Source organism: Cuculus canorus, chromosome 3, assembly GCF_017976375.1.
Source record: "Cuculus canorus isolate bCucCan1 chromosome 3, bCucCan1.pri, whole genome shotgun sequence".
NCBI classification, from domain to species: domain Eukaryota; kingdom Metazoa; phylum Chordata; class Aves; order Cuculiformes; family Cuculidae; genus Cuculus; species Cuculus canorus.
The window spans coordinates 70,239,915-70,265,283 of record NC_071403.1 but is presented as its reverse complement, the minus strand read 5'-3'; the positions used below and the strand labels follow the sequence as shown (position 1 = coordinate 70,265,283).

At 46.0% G+C, this 25,369-nt stretch overlaps 4 non-coding genes across 4 annotated transcripts; 2 read left to right on the top strand and 2 right to left on the bottom strand.

Annotated features, from left to right (window-relative positions):
- Window positions 1-16,695: 16,695 nt before the first annotated feature.
- Window positions 16,696-16,767, bottom strand: TRNAW-CCA (transfer RNA tryptophan (anticodon CCA)). The gene has a single exon. It is a non-coding gene; the product is annotated as a tRNA-Trp (tRNA).
- Window positions 16,768-17,464: 697 nt separating this feature from the next.
- TRNAW-CCA (transfer RNA tryptophan (anticodon CCA)) lies at window positions 17,465-17,536 on the top strand. Its single transcript has one exon. It is a non-coding gene; the product is annotated as a tRNA-Trp (tRNA).
- Window positions 17,537-18,384: 848 nt separating this feature from the next.
- Window positions 18,385-18,457, top strand: TRNAR-ACG (transfer RNA arginine (anticodon ACG)). Its single transcript has one exon. It is a non-coding gene; the product is annotated as a tRNA-Arg (tRNA).
- Window positions 18,458-19,463: 1,006 nt separating this feature from the next.
- Window positions 19,464-19,535, bottom strand: TRNAW-CCA (transfer RNA tryptophan (anticodon CCA)). Its single transcript has one exon. It is a non-coding gene; the product is annotated as a tRNA-Trp (tRNA).
- Between the last annotated feature and the right edge of the window lie 5,834 nt (window positions 19,536-25,369).

Below are 25,369 nucleotides of genomic sequence, written 5' to 3'. Positions count from 1 at the left end.
TTAACACCAGCTTTGCTGGAAGCCTGCTCGAGCTGCCATCCCAGACAAGCATGGCTCCAGCCGTGATGGAAGAGCTGAGCTATGCCTGAGCTCTGTCCTCCTCCTTATCTCAAGCTCTGCCTGGGACCCTGCACACAAGGATGAAGCCAAGCCCTGGGCCCAAGGGTGAAGCTCAGCCAAGCGCTGGGACCCTGCAGAGGGGAAAATGAGAGCAAAGAGTTAGCTAGTAACAGAAGGTTGACCTTCACCTCTCAACAAAGACACCAGGGCGCACATGCCAGAAGCCCCGCACACAGGCTGTGGGATGGTGATTTACTGAGGGCTGTGGCTGATATTCACTTGCAGGTTCTCACACCGAGAAGTTCAGCTCAAGCATAACTCAAGGCAAGGATGGGTAGTACCAGGGAAGTTTATGGCTTCTGCTGAAAGGATACATCCATCAGAGCTAAAACGCCTCTGCTTGAATCAAAGTTGAAACTTCCTCCCAGGCTGGTAATTTCATCTGCAAGAATTGACAAAAAAAGGAGTCAGATAGAGCAAGGTGGTTGACAGGGGCATCAGGTCACATTTGGAGAGCAGGAGGACACCAGCATGAAGGCTTGTGTAGCTGAACTGCCCCAGCTCTGGCTCAGGGTCTCAGAGAGCAGCAAAAGCTGTGGGCTAGGCTGAGGTCCACTGAAGGAATCTGATGTGTCTCAGACCGCTCGCTTCCCCAAAGACCGTGCCCTGTTTGGGCTCACCAGCAGCTACTGCACACATTCTCTGCCCATCTACCTGCCCTGATGGAAACACTTCCCTTTTCATATAGGGATGAGGGCAATGTCAGTGACAAGAAAGGTGATTTGTGCTGAATTAGTGAGTCCTATGAGACTTTGAACATTATGCATGACAGAGTTGATTTGAGCCCTCCAGCTGTGGCCCTGTCTCATGGTGTTTTCAAGGTGGGCAGGTTAGGAAGGCTGGGACATGCTGAAAGCCAGCTTGAGACCTCTGCAGAGGAGCAATGCAGGCTAGATCCGTACTGGGAGGAACTGGGTGATGGTGAGGAGAGAGGGAGGCAGAGCACCTCACTGGTGCAGCCCAGTCAGAGACTGAGTTCCTGCTGCAATTAGCTCCTTCTTTCCCTGCCTCCCTGCTCCCCTTCCTGTGGCTTCCCCAAGTCTTGAAGTCTTTTCTCAGCCAAATTCCAGTCCTCACCAGCTCTTCCACTGACTCTCCAGAAGGGGCCATCTAGGAGAAAGGGAAGCCAGGCCAGCTCAGAATCTGGGAATCCTCCTCATGGCTTCCCCCTCTGCCCTGCACACTACTGCCCACCACATCCCTTCTGGGGACAGAAAGGGGATTTTCATTTGCCCGGCCATCTCCAACTTGCATGCAGGAGACCACATATGAGCTACAGCACGGGTGACCGCACACACTTAAATCCTCCATGTGCACAGAGCACAGAAGTCCATCTATGTCATTCCCAGGAAACCTGCCTCTTCCTGCGAGGGAGACTGTGTATGCAGGAACACTGAAGAGCCAAAACTTGCAAACACACCAGGTCCACAGCACAGCCATCAGTGCTGGATCCAATCACCTTATCCCATGTGAAAGCGCATGCCGGATCCACTCACTTTCCCCCTCCTGCACAAATCTAATTAAAATGAGAAGAAGCCAGTGGATCAGCCCCCACCAGCCATGCACTTCTGTGCTGGGCATGGGCTTTGTGGTCAGACACTCACATCAGCTGAACTGCTTTGCAGGCTGGTTTTTTTGTTCCCTCTTTTTGCGGTTGCTTTCTTCAGAGCTTCGCAGTGCTGGTAGAGTCCTGCCAGGCTCCTGGGCAAATCAGTCACACCGCAGTCAAGACATGCCACTGACAGAGGGTTTTCAGTGGGGTTCAATATAATGGCTAGCATTTATCACTTTAATAGGCTAATGAAAGTGAGACGTAATTAGAAAGGGTGTCGACTAGAACACGGAGTTTGTTTTACAATTGTCTATACCACCGGTAACCACTGGCACAGAACAGTGCCTTTTAAGAAGCCAGTAATCTGTGCCATAAATGTTCATCACTGCGTGGCTTACAGTGACCCAAAGCCACATTCAGTAATTGCTGCTTTTCTTCCTGGGCATTTGAAAACAAACACAAAAAGATCAAGTCCCTCTCAAAGAAGCTTTTCCAACCCATGAAGATGGTTTATATCCACAACTGAGCCCACATAACTGTCACCTCAACATCAGTCCCACTTGCAGAGCGATCAGCAGTGATTTTTGGTTGTGTAAGCAAACTCAAATGAATGCAACAGTAATAAGAACTCCCAGCAGAGTCATGGGAATAAGTCTCCACACACACAGCCTTCTAGTCATACACACCAAAAAAAGAAATTAAAAAAAAAAAATCACTAAGTATTAAAAAGCAGTTAATGAAGTTGCATTTCTTTCTTACTCAATAAAAGCATTAGTACTGAGGGTAAAGTGAGTTTTATGCAGCCAGCAGGATGGCTGAGCCTTATTTAAGGCAGAATGTCTAAAGGCATGAGAAACACTTCTCCTGGGTAAAGGGCTACTGCTGCTAGATAGTTAGCAGGGTTTGTTGCTTGCTGGATATTGTGCAGCAAAGTAATGAAGGCCAACGGCACTGTTAGCAGGTGGCTTAACACTGAGTGGGAGTCCAGAGACTCAGACAGCCCAAAGCCTCCTGAGCACAACCACAGTACAAAGTATGATTCTCATTGAAAATCTAATTTTGTTTCTGAATAACAGAGTGTAGCTTTAATTTGTATTATCTCTTGAGGCCTGGTCACATTACTGGAAGAGCAACAGGCCCTTTCCTCCACAGAATGGAAGCATGGACTTTGGTACGTGGCTAGTACCTTGAGTGTACTCTAGTCTCAGCAGCTTTTTGCAGCTGTTACGGCTGTAGGATTAATAACCTGTTGTACCTACATCCTTCTGATATTATCTAAAATGTATTTTAGTTTAGTGCAGAAGACTGACAAGAGATAATGTTAAAAATTTTAGCTCAAAAAGTTATAAACAGTAAAGATGCAACCTGCAGCAGTAACAGTTTGGGCTTCGCTCAGCCTTGCTGCAAGATGGAAGTAAATGTCCCATGCCTGCCTATGAGATGCTTCCATTCAGCTCATCACAACAGGGTTTCTGCGTTATGTGATAAGCTATTGCGCCTCTGAAGAGTGCAGTCATTTTAATTAAGCATAAGTCTGCCCCACAATACAAAGTCCCAGCCCAGCAGTCATTTCCTAGTGTGAACATCATGCAAAGCACTTCCCAGGTGGGACTTACCAGCATTTCTCAAGAGGGCATGCTGACAGCAAGTTGAGTCTACGAGGATCCTCAAAATTCAGGTTCCCACCCGATTCCAGCTTCCCTGTACTTTATGTAGCCACCTGAAGCTACACAGAGGACATGAAAGATGACCTTTTTGGAGAGGCGCCCTTTTGCAAACACCTTGCAGGGGTTTGGGTGCCTTCACAAAGAAGGGGCAGCAACTCATGGACTCTCTTTCTTTTGGTCAATTAAACACAGTTCTTTGATATTCTCGGAAGAAAGTCTTCCTGCTTACAGTTACACTGCAGTAGACACCCGGACTTGTTGTTTGGGGATCATGTATTCATTTTTTATGTGGACATCCCATACATGAGAATCAGCACAGTTTGCCCCTGCAGAAGTGAGAGCCTGCGAGAATGTGGAGGCCACACGGTGACAGCGATGGTTCAGAGAAAGTGATGCTGCTAATTACAGCAATTAAACAGTAATGATATAATTAATGCAAAAATTATGCATGGCTTAAATCCAAGCTATTGGAGTGCAAAAGGTATTCATTGCACCTAGATGAAAATTATTCCTATTGAGATGATATCAAATCCACATCTATGACTCGATCATGGATAATGGTTATGGGGAATTGAGGCAACACTGAAAAGCAATGTTCAGCAGTAGAAGCAGCTGATGAAAACAGCAAGGAACCACAAAAGGACTTCAATTTTGATTGGAAAAAACCAAGCACTGTATGTGAGAAGAATTGACAAAGTCTTGCTATAGCAAGACCCTTCCGCTCTACGTTCTAGATCAACAGCAGATATTATGCCCCACATAGCCAAAGATTGGCTTCAATGTCCAACATATTTGAATGGATGCTTGGCACATCCTGTTCGAAATGCATGGCAAGAAACAGGACAAGAAAAGTCAACTTCCTTTTACGTTTTACAAAGCAACCTTTGGTGAAGAGCAGATTTAAAGACTGGCATTAGCTCTGCATAAACCTCATCCCACATTTCCAGTCTAATATAGTCACAAGTCTCTAATTTGAGATATGAAGGAAATTAACAGAAAATGATACTATGAAATTTTAAGAAGTATGTATGATATTGCTTAAACTCTAGAAATCAGGTATTCCCAGACAGCTGGAACAAAAAAAGGGTGAAACTTAAAAGGACTCAATTATGTGTGCTCCATGCCTGCCCCAGCTTTGCGCTCACACTGCAGTTTGGCTTCCAAACACTGAAAATTCACCTTGTCAGATTTCAAGGTATCTCCCACCAGGGCCGTTACAAGGACATGTTAAAAATACAGTTGAGAAGGCCTCATAAATTGCAAAGATAATATTTTCTTGTGTATGTCTGATGTTCATGTGATGCCAATTGAGGCAGCACATGAACGTAGACAGTCACATCAGTCAGACAGCTGTGCCCAGTAATTCTTTCCCATATTTAGATCAAAAGGTTTTCCCTGTGGTTGCCATTTGACTGTATAGCAATAGGAAATCCGAAACGTTCTTGCAAATTGTTCAGTTGTGCTAAGGTTTGAGTGTTGTATGTTCATTGGACCTACAGCAATGCTCCAGATTTGCAAAACTGGACTGAGAATGTGGCCAGCCTCAAGCCTTTCCCACAAATCCAGCTTGAAATACTACTGCATTGAGTGGTAGTTTACTGGAACTATATTATTTATGCTTCCATACTGAGTACCTTAACAGTGTGATAAATAAGACTGAAGTGTTTGCTGCCTATTACCATTTTTACTGATTGGACTTCCTATGGACAGGGATCTCAAGGAAAAGGGAAGGACTTGGAGCAATCTCTAGGCTAGAAAATACACAGTGCCTATTAGAAAGCAGTCTAGTTGCTAGCAGTTTTCTTGCATGTTTTTTTTGCAGTGTCCCACACACAATTGCTTTTAACCAACCGCTCTGTGCTGAGCCCAGAATCCTCTGTCTGCTTTCTTACCATGTCACTGGGGTGAAGTTACTAATGAGTCCTGAGAGTCAAAATTAACACCGGGTGTACAGCTTTGTCCTCCAGTAGCTTAACACAGTTTGGTTTATTTGTCTCTAGCTAAACATAGAAGGCCTTGAGGCCCAGTAAAGCTGACGCGGTGTTTGGGTTCATACAAGCACACAATATATTGGCCATTTGGCTTTATGAACACACCTTGTTTGGTGTCTAAGGAGGAGTAATGGCTTTCCATTTAGGCTGTGGAGTCCACTGCTCAGTAATAAATACAGTTCTGACAGCTCTAAATAATAGCCTGCTTCTAACAAACCCCATGCTGATACGTGTGTTAGAGTGGGTAATTAATCTTCCTGGGCTGTTAAAACTTTAGCTGGGATTATAAAGACAACATGAATCATACTCAGTCTGCATGTCTCCTGCTGGTTTGCTCATTTTCTCTCCATAACAAAATACTGGCTAGTTTTCTCTCTGCCTTCTAGATCCTGTTATTAGTTGATTTTTTTACTAATTGCTCCTAAGGCTTGGGAGGCCTTTTCAAGGCATGAACATAAGGGATTCACACGGTCTACAGCAAAAGACCACTATGCTTTCATGCTCACACTCCTCCCAGGCTACTTGGTTGTAATCCTTTTGTGTTACTGAGTTGAGAGCCTGCAGCCACACTCCAAATCCAGAAGTGCTCCAGTATTTTTCCTTCATTTTCTACCAGAAAGAAAAAGAAAGAGGAAAAAAAAGGAAAAATAAGAATAATCTTATTATCCTCAAATCTAACTATGGCCTCAATATCTCCTGAAGTTTCAGCTTTATGAAGTGGCTCATAAGAGCCATCTTTGTCACTGTGCCCACTAATACCCTTTGGTCCCATGTGCTGATAAGGGCTTGTTTGAGCTGTTTTAAATTAGCTGATAACATGCTAACAAGCAGGTTGCAGGATGTACCAGGCAGCCAAGTGCCCTAGAAAGGGCAGCCTCCCAGGAACAACTCGCAACGGCCTGAGCAGACTTGTCTTCTTGCCCCATTGGAGTCTCACAAAGGTCATTGGGGTCCCGTTGGCTCTGCTGAGGTTAGCATCATTCCCCTAGGACCAGGCATGGCACACTGGGAAGGCGCATACCCAGGGCACACGCAGCTCACCACCAGAGATGTTCCTCAAACCATCACTGTAGTCCTGGGGAGAAAGGGCACCCCAGGCCCTGGCACAGCCTCACGCTCCGAATACACTGGACACGAGATGCAGAAAAAGCAGAACTTTTAACTCCCCGTTGTTTCACGTTAAAACAGCTCATGGCTGACATTTTAAATCAGACTGGATAGCGCGCAGTCCTTTTGTACCCACCCATCCACAACTACTGCTGTTAGTATTTGTCACAGAAAACCGAAGTTAGGTTAAGAACATGTTCTCTTTCTTCTAGTCCAACTACTTCTTACAAAATCCAGTGAAGCAAGATCATTTTCTCTTTCTACTCTGGATGCTTATACTCTCAGACAGTTTTGACAACTACCGTTAACTATGGTGATACATGGGACCTCTCACTTCCACAGCTGCACACACGCAAGCCAACAAAATATTTGCTCCCTGCCATCAAAGGCAGCAAGGTCCACTGGGAATGTCATCTCATCCTCTGCAGAAGGGCCAGCACTGTTCCCCAAGCCCGGTCAGCCAGGGCTGTCTTCCCGGCTGTCTCAGGAACCGCCCGAGTTGGTGCCTATCACTAGAAGTCCATTTGCTCTTGTCTGAGGATAACTGCTGAGTGTTCAGGAACTGACCTCTTCAGCCCAGCCCTGACACTTTTGCCGAAGGGAAAAGGCAATACATGACTTATAAAACACTCCCAGCCCAGGCACAACTGCAGCAGGTAGGAAAAGGATGACTCCAGACAAGAGCGGCACTGCAAATCCATCCAGATATCCAGTACTAAAGCAGCATCCCAAGCCTCAATACCTCTTAGACATCCTATAAATTAAGATGTTAGCAGATACCAGTAAAACTTGTTACAAAAAATCCAAGAGAAATCGGGAGGAGGGGCAGGTAGCATATTTTTTTTCCCCCTTTTAAGCATCCTTTCTGTTTTACTGTTTTCTGTAGCTGCCAGAGTACCTAAATAGACAGGCACCTGCTGAGGACAAGCCTAGAAAGACAGACTAGATCAGAGAGGGAACAGGACATATTCAAGACACTGAATCAATCCAGAAAGAACAGCTAGACACGTGCGTGACCCTTCAGTGTTCCACTTACCAACTGGCAGCCAAGGTAGAACCTCATATACCAGCCAGGTGGTTCTGAAGGCAATGAAAGCAGCCTGGCACCTTATTTACAAGGCAGGTCCCTCAAAGCAAACAGAGCTACCTCACTTGTCCTGGTGACTTGCTCTAGGTTACACCACCAGGAGTCTCTGTAATATGACTGGGAAGTACAATACACCTGTCCTGAATTAGAGTACATAAGTTTATCTCATTTGAGAGCCAACTTATGGATCAGTAGAGATCAGATCAGCTGTAAGAAATTCCTTTTGTTATGCAACCGGTTATTCACTGCAGGGTGAAAATGGCTTCCATGACCTCGTGCACTTTGAAGGATATCTTCTTCTATCTAACTTAGTTTATACAAACCAAACTGGGTTTTGCTTCAAACATCTCTCTGCAGAAGAAAATCAATTTGAAGATGCAATGACTGTGATCTTTCAGGCTAAGGATCCATTGCAAATATGCAAAGTGTGTGGCAATGCAAAGCTGCAGAGACAGGACAAATAACGCACATTGTCAAATATGTGCTGTGCATAAATCAAGGTTTCACTTCCAAGGCATTGAATGATTCATTAACAGAATCAAAAATCTATAGTGATTAGATAAGAAAATTTAACTCCTCCAACATTCTAGGGCAGGTATTTCAAGTCACTTGGTCAGTTGTCAGTCAAAAGAAAACCCCTTGGAATTTCAGGGTGCTGACCCAACATCCACCCAGGCTCTCTGCACCCCAGGAAGCAGATGATTTCATGCTCAGAGGATTTGTAACATCCCTGGTTAGTCCCCAAGCTCATCTGACCTCCTGCAGCAGCAGCCTTGCATCTCTGCAACTCAGTATGCATCATATGAACTTCACCCCTTACTGCCCATCAGCTCTTGTGTCAGTCAGACTGACTTCCAGTGGTCTCCATCACTGCCAAACCTCCAGGAAAACTCCCTTTCACCTCAGCTTGGGCACAGCCCTCCCCAGGAATTAGTACAGAGGTGAGAGCAGCCTGAGGATGAGGATGAGGATGAGGATGAGGATGAGGATGAGGATGAGGATGAGGAGCCCTCTTTCCCAACACTGCATGAGCTTTTGCTTCCATTAAATGATCATTGCTGTGTGCGTCCATGCATAGCAGAGTGCAAAGCGTTCTTGACACTTCAGTGGCCCCAGGCAGCTGAAGTCCAGTAAAACTTGTAATAGCGATTTAAATTGTGTTGTCTTACCCAAGAGAGTCAGAGTTAATACCATTGGATCAGGTTGTGACTGCACACAGCTTTTGGGTCTGGCTCTGTGTTTGGAGAAAACAATCCTCTCCGCTAGAGAAAACATGCTGGATGTACATGTGATCTAGGAATTGTCAGCAGGATCAGAATTCATGAAAACTGTTCAAAGTGCATCTACCACAGATTCATTTAAACCCAATTCAAATTCAAGAGGAGCGTTACAGTACCAGGATGCTGATATCCATTAAAATAGGCTAAGTCATCTTCTCCAAAGCTGAGAGGAGGCAACATGGCATTGTATCCACCTCCTCCAGAGACACTCTGATAGGTTGATTGCTATGTGTCTCCATGGTCAGAGCTATCTGGGAGCATGTTTAATACCCATTAGAAGCAACACTGCTGAGTTGCATGCTCTTCAGTAAGAGAACTGAGGACGAGGGGGACTTCGTTCTGGTGCTGTTACAAACCTGAGCCCATGGTACAGCTCTGAGTAGCTGGAGATGAATGTACAGCTCACTCAAACAAAGCACAGCCACACCAGCCCATGGCTGGGAGGTAAGACTGCCAGTTTGTAGAGGGCCCTGCTGCAGTATGGAAGTGCTTTATGCTCTCCAAGTATCCTGGCAAGGAACTCCCTTCTGCTACCCTACAGGGAAAGCAATCCTATCCCCCACACAGGGTAGGCAAAATTAAGACATTTTAAAGCTAGGAAGACTTGTATCAACTTGATCTTTAGATGGGAGTTTGCTTCTTCTCACTTCTCTCAGTTTGAGTGGGGGAACAGGCCTGTCTGGACACTTCTGTCTGTAATCAGCTCACAGCCCAAGCACAAAAGCTTGGGTCCATAAATTGCACGGAAAAGTACGTTTACAATCAGTAAATTTGTTCACATGGAAGATCCCTTGTTTTCCACCCTTCTTTTAAAAATTACCTTAAACACATTTCTACTGGCTTGCAGACTCCCAAGCCTTTCCGCCTGGCAACAACTCTGATTTTGCAATTTCTTTCTTTCATTACATGTATCAGGTTACACATAAGCTTTCAGCATTTCTTTTCCTTTCCTTCTTGGTTGATTGATTGGTTTTACAACTGCATTTAACCCTGTATAGTAGCAATGTCTTGTATGGACACTTCTTTCACATAAATCACAGGGAAAACAAGAGCCAACACTCACTGCTATGGGCAGTTGATAGAGAATTGCTAGATGAATGTTAATACAAACCCCAGCCTTGAAATTCGGCCATGTTTTCTTCCATACACCACACAAAACCAGCTGGGATTTCCTTATTGCCCAAGTAATAACAGAGAAAAAGACAGCAGTTCCTTACACCACAGAAGTGGTACTCTTACCTGCATCCTTATACGTTGCTTTTCATCAGCTCTAAGCTAAAATGCAGCTCAACTCAAAATAAATTAAACTCAGTAGGAGATGTAGTAGCTTGTAACAGCATTTTATTTTTATGGAGTTTTGAAAGCACTTCCAGAGATAACAAAAAATGGACATACGGAAAACATCCATAAACCTGGAATAAATACACTGGGTTTCAGCCGTTAAGTTTCAACGCAAGCTCGACACACACACGAGACTTCCTTAAACTCTTCAGCCATCTAAAGCAGATGTGTAATATTAAAACTGAAGCTGGACTGATCGTCAAACACTCAGTCAGACATTAATGAGCTACAGTGTCTTCTACTGCTTGCATGTTGATCATCAGCAGTTTATAATCTGCTTAATTTTACTTCCTTTACCAGTTCTACAAATGATCCTAACCCATTTCTTTTCACTAGTGCTTTTAAGATCTGAAAAGTGAGTAGTGCAGATTCCATTGTGAGGTTGTGACCAGAGGGCAAGCCATGGAGATCATCAGCCCGTTACATCTCAGACCCCAGTTTGCTCAGGGCAACATGGTGGGCTGACTACACCTCCACCTACCCACTCACTCACTCACTGCCATCCCCCCCTGCCTGCCTTCTACTACCCCAAAATAAGTTCAGAGTCAGTGATCACCTTGGAACATGTTTCACAATAGGAGGAGTTTGACACAGCTTTTGGATCTCACAAAACACAATAAGTTGAGAAGCTGATTGCAGGATGGAGTGGGGGAAAAATTCAGAAGGGCAAAAGAGAGCAAAAATTGTGGGTTGAGATAAAGAAAGTTTAATAAGTGAAGGAAAAGAGAAGAAAAAAAAAAAAAAACAACCTCTTGATGCACAGGCAGTCACTCACCACCTGCAGATTGATGTCCAGACAGTATCTGAGCACACCTACCATGGAAAAACACCTCTCTAGTTTTATTTCTGACTGTGATGTTCTAAGGCATGCAGTATCCTTCTGGGTCTGCTGTCCTGGCTGTGGTCCCTCCCAGCCTCTTGCCCAACCCTAGCCTACCTGCCCACTGGGACAGCAAAGCGGGATGGAGAAGGCCTTGACATTGTGCAAGCACAGCAGTAACTAAAACGTTGCTGCATGTTATCAACACTATTTTGGTCACCAGTCTAAAACACAGCACCTCAGAGCTGCAATGAGGAAAATAAACTCCATCTGAGCCAAACCCTGTGCAGGCAGACAGTGAGGTTCCACGGGGTTAACTCCAGAGACTGCCAGTCCATTGTCAGTCCAGTACTGTTGGTATTGCACGCCACAAAAAAATAATACTTGGCTTTCTCTCTGCTCAAAACATTCAGTCTTCACTAGAAGTTCAGGAAACTGAGGCAGGGAAATGAAGTATTCCCAAGTCACTCCTAGAGGCAGAAGGGATTAGTACTCAGGCTGATGCTTCTTGTGAACCACCATCCTCCAGTCTTCATCCCTCAGCCTCATATTTCTATGGCTTCATGGACAACATTCTGGCTGGCCAAAGCATGATAATAAATGTTTAGGCAAGTAACAAACACAAAATAGAAAAGGTTCACCTCTCTCCGGTGTATTTTAATAAGTGAAACGAACCTAAAGGTATGAGTTGGATTTTGGCAGCAGTTAACCTTTCCTTGACAAGATGCAAGAACATGACTTGCTAAATGCCATGTGGGGCTAACTCTGGAGACTGCCAGTCCATTGCCTGTTGGATAAAGTTTCCCAGGAGTCAGGCTGATATCCTCTGCCTTCTCCAAAAGCAAAGCTGATCCATAGGGCTCATCTTAAAGCCTCTCTCTAAAGCCAGGGAGATTTAAACAGACAGCTTCCTTCCAGCACTGAAGGAGGAGAACTTGAGGCAGTAAAATCCTGAAAGCCAGCAATTTACTCAAGAAGGAATGCTGAGAGCACTTGAAGGCTCAAAGCTTGTGGTATTTAACCTACAGGTTGCAGCAGGATTTTCATTAAAAGATAGCATTTTTAGAGGCACAAACTCTATTTTTTTCAAGTCACATTGATGGTCCTGCAGAAGTGCTGTGTGCACAGCTCTGAGTGATTCATTGCCTGCTCCCTCCTTCTGTGGCGAGATCCGCTCTGAAGGAGAGGCTGGAAAGAACCCTCCAGTATTCTCCTATTTCTAAAACCTCTTCTGAGGACCCCTGACCTTTTCTTCTTTGGCACTCGCCTCAATCCCACATGGCAATAGCAGCTGCCATGACCAGTGGTTAATTGTTGATCTCCAAAACCTGGAGAAATTATTTCTGCCAAGTCTGCCTGTGCTGAAAAACTTTGGGAGAGAGCTACTCTGACTTAGGGCTCCCTGCTTACAGATGTCACGGTGGGGATCTCAAGCCTTTCTTCAAAACTTCACGTCTTAGGCTATAGGATAGCTGGGAAGGAAAACCAGGGAACATTCCTTATCCTTTTCAGAATAGTCTCTAGCTCCAAGTGCTGCCTCTGTTCCTTCAGCAGCAGCACTTCATGCTACTCTTCTGTAGTCAAAGAGTTGGGAAACACAAATATGACACAATTACCTTCAATTACCAAAAACATTACTTATATGGAAGTGGAGTGAAAATTTGACTTATTCCAGATGTGAAGCAGTGAGAGACACAGTGGGATTATAGGGGAGTTTTCAGTGACCGAGGCTCACCTGTGGCCTTTAGAGAGGAGAATATGTTACTGCCTTTCCTCCCAGCTTCACACCAATTCATATCCTTTAATCGCCCCCACTGAATCCTCTGTTTCCTTGGGTTTTGGAGATTTGACAGCCCCTGGGTGCAGCTATCACTGAGCAGGACTGCCCCATTACTTGCTGGTTAGGTTCTGGCTGCAGCTGTAAATCACTGCCCTGCCTCTGTGCACACAACACAGATGTGGATGAGATAGGAATTAAAACGTGCAACAAGGCTCCACCCACACTGTCTGTGAAAGATAAACTCATCCACAGCTGTGAAAGTGGAAAGATAATCCAGTGTTTTCCACTTAATCCCAGACAATGTTCCTTGGTCTTTTAGCACATCCCTCCTTGTGCACTGGATTGACTCCACAAAAGCTACTAAGATGCTTATTTTGCTAAGTTCAAGTTTCCTTTTGGCCTCCAAGGCTCTTCTACTTGTATTTCCAGAGAGAATAATAAGTACTGTGCACAATGAACTTGTGTAGGGCCCATCACAGGAGCTCTGGTATCCTCCTAATACATTTCAGGTTTGGATTTTTGCCATCCCTTCTCTATGAATGCATGACTGCCAACAGGCCAATAAGAGCTGCATGCCTTGCAGACAACATCTGTTGTTCAGCCTGGAGCAAGATGTTCTTATTTTTTGTTTGAATGATTCTTCTTTTGTCCCATAATAAACAAGGGTTCCCAGTGGTTTGCATTTCAGCTTCACTGGGTGCATCCTGGCTGCACATAGCAATGTCTCCAAGCCCATCCCCACTGTGTAAGTCTTCCAGTGGGTCAAGTCTTCACCCTGTCTCAGTGCTGACTCATGACTGTGCTCTCACAAGGTCTGAAGACAAGCTCTTTGGTGCTCTCGTGCCTGTCCCCAGTCATCTCAGTATTCAAACAAAAGCGTGAAACTATGTGTTCAATGTGTGACCCAACCTTATCCCATCACTCAGGAGAGACAGACACAAGAGGAGAAGCAGATGAACAAGTTTTCTCCTCGTCATGCGTCTGCTGTACTGGTTCAGCATCAACAGGACAGTCACCATGAACCCTTTGTGGCCTGGTGCTGGGACACAGAGTGTCCTCTATCTCACACCCAGCAAAGGACATGCCTGAGTGTTTCTCCCATCAGGAGCACACTCATTTAAGCTCAGCCTCTGTTGTGCTTCAGGAAGATAATGTATTACTAACAGCTTTTCCTCAGGGCACTGGTTCAAACGCCAGCTCTATGATTAACTGCAGGGAACCGTTAGCATCTGCTGGCTGACTGGCAGCCTGTGTGAACTAAATTGCCAGTTTGGGTTTGCCTTCCACAGATAAGTAACCAGATCAGCACCCGCGTTAATAGACATCCTAATCAACACAGTCAGTTAATAAGCAAAGGGCTGAACAGACCAGAGGCAGTACTTCCAGACAGACTGCGTTCGAAGCCAGAGCACATGGGTGGTTGAACACAGCAATACTGTGCTGAGAGAAAGTGAACTGCAAAGAAAATGGAGATTGGTGAAAGTGTCTGCCTGCTTGTTGTCACCTTCTCTGCAAAGCAAGAGCAGGAGATGGGAACAAAGGAAGAGGGTGTACATGGACAAGCAGAGCTGCTGCTGGCAGACTTGGTGGTTGTACATGTATGTCCATTCCTAAAGAGAGAAAGAACAAGAAAGGAGAGAAGAGATCAGGGTTGATTTTCATTGTTCTTTTACCTGGAAAGCAAACACTTTGGCTTGGATCTTGGCCTCTTGGAAAGCAAGCACAAACCTCACTGTCTTAAGAAGACAGCAGGACAGGTCACTAGGATGTTTCAAACCTGCCTCAAGCCACAGCCATCACTAGGGCTTCCCTGGCATGGAAGACATCAAGATCTTCTGCCTGGTAAATTGTCCCTTTTAATTAAACCTCATCACCAGACAGCTCTTCCCTGTATGTGGAGTGATTCAAGCCACTCCTGCTTTAAAAAGAGCAAAATAATTCAAAAAGTCATGTATAAGATTTGGCTTGTACATATTCCAGCTGTGATGGCATAGCTACGTGCACTTGGTCAATAGTCAGGAGATACCTCCCTTGCCTTTGTGTCCTCTCCTTGCTTATTTGATTTTGGAAGAGGGTATTAATCAACAGTTAGGTAGCGACATCTAGAGGACAGATTAAATCCTCTGCTCACTCAATCTATCGGTGACATCAAGAGTTTTGAGACATCAGATGGGGCACTTAAGTCTATGTTCATCACATAAGTGGGAATGGGAGTCATGGAAGGGCCTATACTTAGTACTTTGACACGGGAATAGGAACAGTGAGGGTACCCTGAGCACCTTGCCCTCCTTGGTTCATCAGATTCTTCTGCCTTCTGTCTGTGGCTGAGATTTTCAGGAATGTCACACTTAGGGCATCCCCAGGGCTCTCTAGAGCTGTAATGCCCAGCTGTGGGAAGGACCAAGACCAGGGACTGTCTGTTTTGCCCTCCATCTCCATCGCACCCAGACACTTGTGTATGGTGCTGGTTGGGCTGTGGAGATAAAAGGGTTTTCCAGGGCTTGATGGTCAAACAGGACAGTCTGTGCCCAGGCAGATTAAGCTTCTTGCACTTTCAGGCCAGCAGCACTGCCAAAACCCACGTGCAATCCCACTACCCATGAATCAATGGAAATTATCTTTCCGAGACATTCTGTCTACAAGATACCCTTAGCTGATATTCCTCCCTGGATAAATAGCATTTCGGTGGCTATATGAGCTTCTGAAGAGGTTAATCCATTCCTGTGTTCCAAGATCACCATTCAGCTGTTGTCTAAAACATCAGGAACACGCCAGAGTTGGTTCGAGGTGTGAGCTCAAGGCTCCCTTGTTAGGTGAGCCCCACACTTGTGGTGTTCTCATGGACTTTTGGGTCAATGTCCTCCTCTGCATGCAGAATTGTGGGACATTTCTCCCCCCTAAATGCTTGATTCTGGAAAAGGCATAGCAGCCTGGAGCTACTGTGGGAGGATGCCTCCCTGGTATAGGTACAGCTGGAGAAATTACCTTTCTTTTCTTCTCTACTCTTTTCTTGTCTTTCTTATCACTCCATTATCTCTTTTCATTATGCCCTCTTTTACATCTTTTAGAATTTACGTTTAAAGATACTTTAAAAGATTTCAACTCCTTTTAATTAACTATAACTCACATATAGTCATTCCCATAGCTTCAACAAATCTCCTTTTTCTTCGAGCTGTCCACCCCTCTGTCCATCTCACTAAGAAATGCATGGGGGACAAGGAAGGTAGTAAGTAGGGAGTTAAAGATACCTACGGCTAGTCCTGATACCTGTGTTTCAATTCCCCATAACCAAGTGTATCAACAGAATCAACAAAAAGATCCTGGCATAGGGGAACAAGACCAGTGAAACCCAAGGCGGTAGCGAACTTGGGTATTTGAGATGTGAGGAGAGATGGAAAAAAAATGAGTTTATTCAACCTGGGGAAGAATACAGAAAGGGATCTTAAGCCCACATTCAACCACCTAACAACAGGGTGGAGAGTAGATGGATATAGACTTTCTTCAAAGTGCACAGTGATAAGATGGGAGGGAAAACACACAAACTGCGTCAAAAAAACACATTGCCATGGCGTGCCAGGCTCACAAGGACCAGTGCTGTAATGGATAATGGGTCATGCTAGGGATTAGGAGACTTCACGCTGAGCATTTTGTAGAATTCCTCATCATGTCTCAGATGCACTTGCACTTGTAGCAGGGGATCAGGAGCTGGAGAAGCAGTACCCAGAGCACGGTGCCACGGCTGAGATGTCCACTAATCCTGTCTCCTTTGTAGATGAGGGAGAAGGGAAGGCTGAAGCTATCCAGCTACTTCCTAACACTGATGCAGCAAGGGAAAACCTCTCTGCTGTGGCCCATTTACTGCCCTTGTCCAGGACTGCGGGCTGTAGAGCAGGAGCAAAAAAGGGAGTTAAGTGCCAGCTACGCATCTCACATGGGATGTGAGGTGCTTCTGACCCCGGTGTGATTCGAACACACAGCCTTCTGATCTGGAGTCAGACGCGCTACCATTGCGCCACGAGGTCAAGGCTGGCAAAACCTCCCCTCAAATATCGTCCTGGACTTTATGGCCATGGGACATTCTTGGACAGAAGAAGACTTTTCAGGCAGCTGACAAAGGACCGGGAATGGCTTTCACCGATACCTTCCTAAGCTGGCAACGACGGCTTTCAAATCACATACTTCAGAGCAAGGATGACAAAACATCAACACTGACCAAAGCACCCTTGCAAGACCCATCCCACAACAACCAGCTTCCTCACCATGCTGTCTCCAGAGGGGCAGGAGGGATAGGGTCCCAACACCTACCTGGGGAGAGAGGCCCCAGTTACCTGGCAAATTGCACAGCACCTTCCTCAAGCCCTGTGGTAGGAGGGACCCTCATGTCTTTTGCACGACCTAGCTGGGGTCACCTTTCTCCCCACAGTAGGACAGAGCGTACTTTGAGTACAGCTGCTCACACATGTCCTGGACATACTCAGTTCACTCTCCACCTCTGCGTCATCCCTCCCTGGTCTTCAACCCTTCATCCTGGTCACCATTCTGTGGGCAGGACTTGGCTCCTTCTCCTCAAGGAGTGGCCCTGTCCACTCCACCTCTTATAGCCATTCTCTTGGGGTGCCCCATACACCCCTGAGATGCTCCCTAGAGAGACACTGAGCACATGTGCATCCCCATACCCTAAGCCCGGGCTGATGTGAGAAAGGCATATTTCCCTGCACTGACCTCATGGCGCAATGGTAGCGCGTCTGACTCCAGATCAGAAGGTTGTGTGTTCAAATCACACTGGGGTCATGTGTGGGGAGTAGCTGGCCACTCTGTTGCCCCAGCTTTTCTGAGCAGCTGGCCTGTACAAGGGACACAGTTCCGCAAGGCTATTGGCTACACCAGCTATAAGAGGGCTACATCAGCTATAAGAGGGCTACATCAACTATATTCCCCCTCAGGGAAGGGCTACTCCCATTTCTGAGAGATATTCTTTCAGCCACGTGGTCTGGGTCTGGTTACAAGGTGATGGGTCAGTGATGGGTGAAGACCAGAGTGGAGGCCAATGCTGGGTAGTGGTCATCTGCAGCGGTTTGCTTTATGAAGAAGCTGGAGGAAATTAAGAACAGGATAAGTTTTTCAAGAATATAAAGAAGCAAAGCCTGGGACATCCAGTCCAGTCAGATTCACCCAGGGGACCACATGAAAACTATGGGAAAAATACCCCTGAAAGCCAGGTCCACATAAAGGAGGTGGTGATGAGTGGAAACACTGATCACGGAATCACCAAAACCAGACCCCTCTTGGCCAGTATGATAGACTTCTTGGAAGAAATTATTTCCTCAGTGGTCAAGACAATGCCAAGGAACGTTTGTTAGCCTGACTACGATTTGATTTCTGATGACGTCTCCCAGACCTATTACTGTAGCAGGACACACAGGCAGAGCACCTCAACTTGCTCAACCGCAAGCTGACTGGCAAAGTGGCTGGACCAGGGCACCAAGGGGGTTGTGATCAGTGGTAGGCAGTCCAGCTGTCATTCTTCACTTCTTGATGCATTGGATGTTCTTTAGTGTCTTTGTGATGGGCACAGAGGATGATCTTACCAAACTAAGAACACAGGAAGCTTGCCAGGGCCACAGAGGTGACCGCAGGATGGGCCAGTGGCGCAATGGATAACGCGCCTGACTACGGATCAGGAGATTGTAGGTTCGACTCCTGCCTGGCTCAACGCTTTTAGCCTGGTGGCAGCTCCTCCTACTCCCGCTTCCTTCTCCTGCCCATCACCCAAGCTCCCACACTTTCTGCACTGCAAGACTGCTGAGATGTATTCTTGGAAAGAGTTCCTCCACACCTTACAGTGCTGCTGGCCACCTGGCCTCATCACTGTCCCCCACTCAGTGAGGACATCACTCAATACATACCACTTACTCAAGTTCCACACGCAAATAATGCCCCCGGCTTTGGGGCCCACACTCTAAGGACACTCATCCAATACAACAAGTCTCAACAGAGGGCCACCAAAATGGCCTGGTGTTGAAGCACTTGCTACATGATGAGGGCTTCAACAAAATTCTGGGAGAGCAGAGGGTTTTTGAAATCTCACCACAGTCGAGATAAACACATGTTTCTTTCCCAGACTCCAGCAAGGCAGGCAGCTCTGCTGCTCAAGTAGAACTTTTATAAATCTATGCTGGCCGTTTGCAACTGCTTTTGAGTCTTTCACGTGTCCATTTTTCTCAAGGGATTCCTGACTCGATAATCTTCCAACATGGATGTAGATTTTTCTCAAAGTGCACAGTGATAAGATGGGAGGCAAAACGCACAAACTGCGACAAAAAAACACGTTGCCATGGCGTGCCAGGCTCACAAGGACCAGTGCTGTAATGGATAATGGGTCATGCTAGGGATTAGGAGACTTCACGCTGAGCATTTTGTAGAATTCCTCATCACGTCTCAGATGCACTTGCACTTGTAGCAGGGGATCAGGAGCTGGAGAAGCAGTACCCAGAGCACGGTGCCACGGCTGAGATGTCCACTAATCCTGTCTCCTTTGTAGACGTGGGAGAAGGGAAGGCTGAAGCTATCCAGCTACTTCCTAACACTGATGCAGCAAGGGAAAACCTCTCTGCTGTGGCCCATTTACTGCCCTTGTCCAGGACTGCGGGCTGTAGAGCAGGAGCGAAAAAAGGAGTTAAGTGCCAGCTACGCATCTCGCATGGGATGGAGGTGCTTCTGACCCCGGTGTGATTCGAACACACAGCCTTCTGATCTGGAGTCAGACGCGCTACCATTGCGCCACGAGGTCAAGGCTGGCAAAATCTCCCCTCAAATATCGTCCTGGACTTTATGGCCATGGGACATTCTTGGACGGAAGAAGACTTTTCAGGCAGCTGACAAAGGACTGGGAATGGCTTTCACCGATGCCTTCCTAAGCTGGCAACGATGGCTTTCAAATCACATACTTCAGAGCAAGGACGACAAAACATCAACACTGACCAAAGCACCCTTGCAAGACCCATCCCACAGCAACCAGCTTCCTCACCATGCTGTCTCCAGAGGGGCAGGAGGGATAGGGTCTCTACATTCAGAAACAGACATTCAGATCAGTGCCTTGCCTGCTTGAACTCCAAATATCTCCAAGGGTATAGAGTCCATAACCCCTCTGAGGCCCTCACTCAGTTATTTACCATCCTCATGGCAACTTTTTTTTTGCTGGCATGTCCAGTCAGAGCCTCCTCTGATGCAAGGGAAGCTTTTATTGTGCAGGAAGCCAGGCAAAGGTAGGCCAACAAGGAGAAAGAGGTCCCCTGTCACCATCAGTACTATGGCCAGTTGGTGGGCAGGAAAATGGCAAGCCAGGCAAGAGTCAAACCTGCAATCTCCTGTAGTCAGGCACATGGTCCATTTTGCCACTGGCCCTCACCCTACTGGATGTGTGGGGCTTCCCATTGCTGGATGGGCTTTGTGAAGGAGGATGATGCATGAGGATTTGGTTAAGTATGGAAAAAATCAAATTTTATCAGGATTCCTGAAAGGCAGGAGATCTAATCCCCTTCTCAGAGCACAAAAGTCTTTGACGTTAAATTGTTCTTGTTTGGTAAGCTTTGAATTCTTCCAAGGATGGCAGTTCCAAACCTCTCTGAGACTCTGTTCTAATGTGTGACCTCCGATGTGTGAATTTTTTTTTTGCTATCCTCTAATAGACATTTCTCTTGATCTATTGCATTTTGTTGAGCTCCATCCTCCATGCCAACACAAAAAGCCTGGATCCACTTGCTTTGTAGGCACACATAGCTTAAAACAAAATTATAATCTTTGCTTGGCCTCTTCTCCATATTACTGAAATCTAGCACTCTAGACCACCCCTCATCAGAGATGCCACCATCTTCTCATCTGGATGACCATTTATGGGATGTAATGCCAGAATGTAGTGTCTTCTTTGTCCTGGAGATCCCAAAACTAGACACAGACTTCATATGTGATCCCACAAGTGGGAGCAGGGTGGTAACATTTCCTGCAATCTGACAGCTAGAATTAGCTGCTGAGACAGGAAAATCAGAGCTCTACTGGAGTTGAGATTGATAAGGGTGTGAAAGGTCAACAAAATGGCTTTTAGAGCCACATTGGCAACCAAAGAAAAACAAAAGGAAATGTGGGACCATTTCTGAATGAGTGAAAGAAAGATCAATAGACACGGAGTGGGCTAAGATACTCAATGCCTTCTCTGCCTCTGTCTATAGTTAAGGTCTACTCTCATGTTTATGTCGCTCTGCCTCCTGACAGAGCCTATGGCAGTGAATTATTCATGTCAGGGGATGATCAAGTCAGGAATCCCTTGAGCAGAACAAACACATTAAGGACACAAAAGTAGTTGCAAACTGCCAGTGTAGATTTACTAAGGTTCTACCTGAGCGGCCCAGCTGCCTGCCTTGCTGGAGCCTGGGAAAGAAGCATTTGTTTTTCTTGACTGTGGTGAGATTTCATAACAGGCTCTCCCAGAGTTTTATTGAAGCCAGATTGCAAAGATCTGGACTCAATGAGAGGCTAAGAAAGTGAGTGGGTGAAAATCTGGCTGTACCACCAGAACCAATGTTGGCATCACCAGCTAACAATGTAGCAATAGTCTTTATTGAAATCTGCTCTTCCCAGGGCAGATAAACCCAGTTCCCATGGCTTCTCCTCATGCAGCGAGTGCTCCAACATCAGGTCATTTTGATGGCCCTCCACTGGGACTTATTGCAGTGGATGAATGTCCTTAGAATGTAGGCCCCAAAGCTGGGTGCGTTATTCACAGTGTGGAATTTGATAAGCAGTAGGAATTGAGGGATGTCCCCAGCATCCCTCAATTAGAGTAGAGGAGAGTGTGATGAGGCCAGGTGGCCAGCAGCAGTGTAAGGTGTGGAGGAACTCTTTCCTTCTTGCAGGGCAGGACTACATCCCAGCAGTCTTGCAGTGCAGAAGGCTGATGGGCAGGAGAAGGAAGGGGGTCATGGTGGGAGTAGGAGGAGCTGCCACCAGGCTAAAAGCATTGAGCCAGGCAGGAGTCAAACCTACAATCTCTTGATCTGTAGTCAGGAAGTTATCCCTTGCACCACTGGCCCATCATCTTGGCCACTGAGGAAGTAATTTCTTCCAAGAAATCTGCCATATTGGCCAAGAAGTGTCTGGTTTTGGTGACTCTATGATCAGTGTTTCCACTCATCACCACCTCCTTCTTTATCTGGGCCTGGCTTTCACGAGTATTTCTTCCTTAGTTTTCATGTGGGATCCTAGGTGAGGCTTACCAGATCCTCCTTCTTACATTTATTGAAAGAACCTCTAATGTTATGTAGTAGAAACTCATCTCTATTCCTGTAATCCTACTATGAATAATCATCATTGAAATACACCAGAATTCCCCCAGAGTGGCTATACCATCCTATGTTACTCTTCCACACAAATATTGCAGTTATATTCCCAGCGCTGAAAATAAACATACCTGCTTTATAACTCATTTTGTGTTATAGGGTTTGATTCTGCAAAACAGGAGAAATCCAGGTGCCCTTGAGTGACTGAGCCTGCAGTGATGAATATACTGGCACTTCCATGAGCAATGTTTCACTTGCTTCACAGCTCCTTGATGAGCCCACCTGCAGACCACACCCACCGCAACACCTCCCTGCATTGGATCTGGTCTTGATTCAGAACCTCCAGCCTGCCTGAAGGGAAAGCCTTGGGTATCGCATTCCTCCACCCCACCCACAGCTGTTCCTTAGGTGTCCCCATATAGTTGGCCAGCGCCTGCAGAGCCCTGTCCATCATAGAGACCAGCTGCCCAGAAAGCAGGAGCAGTATAGTGGATGGCCCGTGAAGCCTCAGGTCTGACCCCAGTGCAATTTGAACACACAACGTTCTGATCTGGAGTCAGACGCACTGCCTTTGCACAATGAGGTCAAGGTGCAATGGTGTAAATCCCTGGCATGGATGGTGGCTTGGGCAGTGGGGATGTCCTCTCCTCAGGGGATTCCAGGAACCTCTCAGCTGCAGCTGTGGGGAGGGAAGAGTGGCCAAGGCCAGGCTGCAGAGTGGAAACCCAGCTGGAGAATGAATGTGCAGGGTGAGATGGGGTGATCTGCAGGTCAGTGGACACAGGAGTGAGGCTCAGGGATGCTAAGAATAAGAATGATGGTCCAGGGCAGAACATGGTGAAAGGACAAGGACCCTTCCTGCAGTACAGCCCAAGGCGGGCTCTGGGTATGAACACAGAAATGGTGGTGGACAGTTTTAAATGCAGACAGCCCATGAGCTTAGCCCAGTCAAACAATGACACTACATTTCCTGACGTCCTGCCCCAGCCACAACCCTTTGTTTGCTGAGCACTGCAGCTAGACCTTCTGCAAGGAAGGCAAGATGTCCCACCAGCGCAGACAAAGGTCCACCAACAGTGCAGTCAAAGTTCGCTGCCAGCTGTGGCTGCCCAGTCCTTTCATCATGAGTGGTTAGTGCAAGGTGGTCGTAGACAAAGATGTCATAGAGAGAGATATAAAACATTCCTTCTTCCTCTCCAACTTCATGCCCACCCCAGCATGCTGGAGAAAGCCTTCTGGGCCCTAGGCTGGCTGGGGCAGGGTCATGGGGGCACAGTATGGGCAAGCGGCTGGGGCTAGTGAAGCAATGGACAATGCACCAGGAGACTGCTGCTTGACTCCTGCCTTGCTTGACTTAATCCTGCCTCAAGCCTTGCTATGGTGGAAATGATGGGGATCAGGATACACAGGGGAGGCGCTACAGGAAAGCTGGAGAAAGGCTATTCATAAAGGCTTGTGAGGATAGGAGCAGGGGGAACGGGTATAAACTGGAGACTGTCACATTTAGACTAGACGTTAGGAAGAATTTCTTCACCACGAGAGTGGTGAGACACTGGAACAGTTTGCCCAGGGAGATTGTGGCTGCCCCATCCCTGGAGGTGTTCAAGGCCAGGTTGGATGGGGCCTTGGGCAGCCTGATTTAGTGAGATGTCCTAGTGTTTGAACCAGATGATCTTTAAAGTCCCTTCCAACCCTAACTATTCTGTGATTCTATGATTCTACACTGGTCTCCTTCTGGAGGTAGAGGGTAACCAGCCTTGTGTTTTGCACTATGTATTCTGCCAGGAACAAGACCTTTTGCTCTTAGAAATCCATTTTTTCTCAAAATCAGCTGTTATAGCACCTCTTTCACAAATCTCCCATTTCATCTGGATCTCCTGCAGGACTGGATAGACACAAGGTGGCTGCATCTCCATCTGCTCCGTTCCCTTTCTCTTTCATAATATGGTTGGGTTTTTTTCACTCAACCCATCTTTGCTTTTGTCCATCTCTAATGAATCTCACGTTGTTCCTCGCTGCTCTATCTTCTGCCTTGTGTCACAGATTCTGACATTTTTGCACTCAGTTCCTGCTTGCCTTAGAACTCATGTTAAAAATCTTAGTTAGAGGTCTGACATCATTACTAATGTCTCTTATCTCTCAAAGAAAATAAACTATTTAATATAAGTGTCCACGTTTGTGATGCAAAGCAGTATTTATTGTAGTGATCAAGAATGATTCATTTCAGAGAATAATTGAGAAATGAGGATTTAAAATGATAAAATGGTTAATAAAGGCAAATAAAAACTACAGCACCTAAATAAGGAATGTCATTAGAGGTAATTTAATAGATGCATTTATTTTCTGAAGCAGACATATTTATCTAGTTTTGCTTGAGGCAGTTTGCTTGAATTGTGTAGCCAGTGCCCCTCATCTCTCTGTACTCTGTATAAATGCATGAGATAGACAATATTTATGGGGAGGAAAAGACCAGTGTTGGACATTATCAGATTTCTATTTGTGTATAATTGCTTGGGAGCAAGTCCCAGCACTCTTGCTAGTGCTAGTGGTAGGGTACATTTCTACATCAAAACATTCTCCCCCTGTGAAAATAAAGAAACGTCAGCAGAAGACGTTCCCAGATCTTTAACTTTCAAGCTGTTAAAAAATAATTTTACTTTATTTTTTTAAATAAAGTAAAAAATTTACTTTATTTAAAAATTGGCATCATGTGGTCACTACTTTCTGACTGTAAAAGGTAGCATTGATTAACAATATATGAGGTGATAAGGGGCAGTGTCCTGGAGTGGGATGCTGCCTTAGAGACCTGAAAGTCCCTACAAGGAAGATACTTAGTTCTCCTCTAGGAAGCAGAGCTTCCATTATTATTATAGTCACAAAGATTTATAAAGTTCTGGAGTCCTCAACACAGGAAAGACATCGATCTGTTGGAGCAAGTCCAGAAGAGGCCATGAAGATGATCAGAGGGCTGGAACACTTCCAATATGAGGACAGGCTGAGAGAGTTGGAGTTGTTCAGCCTGGAGAAGAGAAGGTTCCACTGAGATCTTCTAGCAGCCTTCCCACACTTAAAGGGGGCTACAGGAAAGCTGGGGAGGGGCTCTTTGTCAGGGAGTGCAGGAACAGAATGAGGGGAAAAGGTTTTAAGCTGAAAGAAGGGAGATTTTTATTAGATATTAGGAAGATTTTTTTTTCCTGTGAGGGTGGTGAGGTACTGGCATAGGATGCCCAGAGAAGTCATAGATACCCCATCCCTGGAAGTGTTCAGGGCTAGGTTGGATGAACCTTTGAGC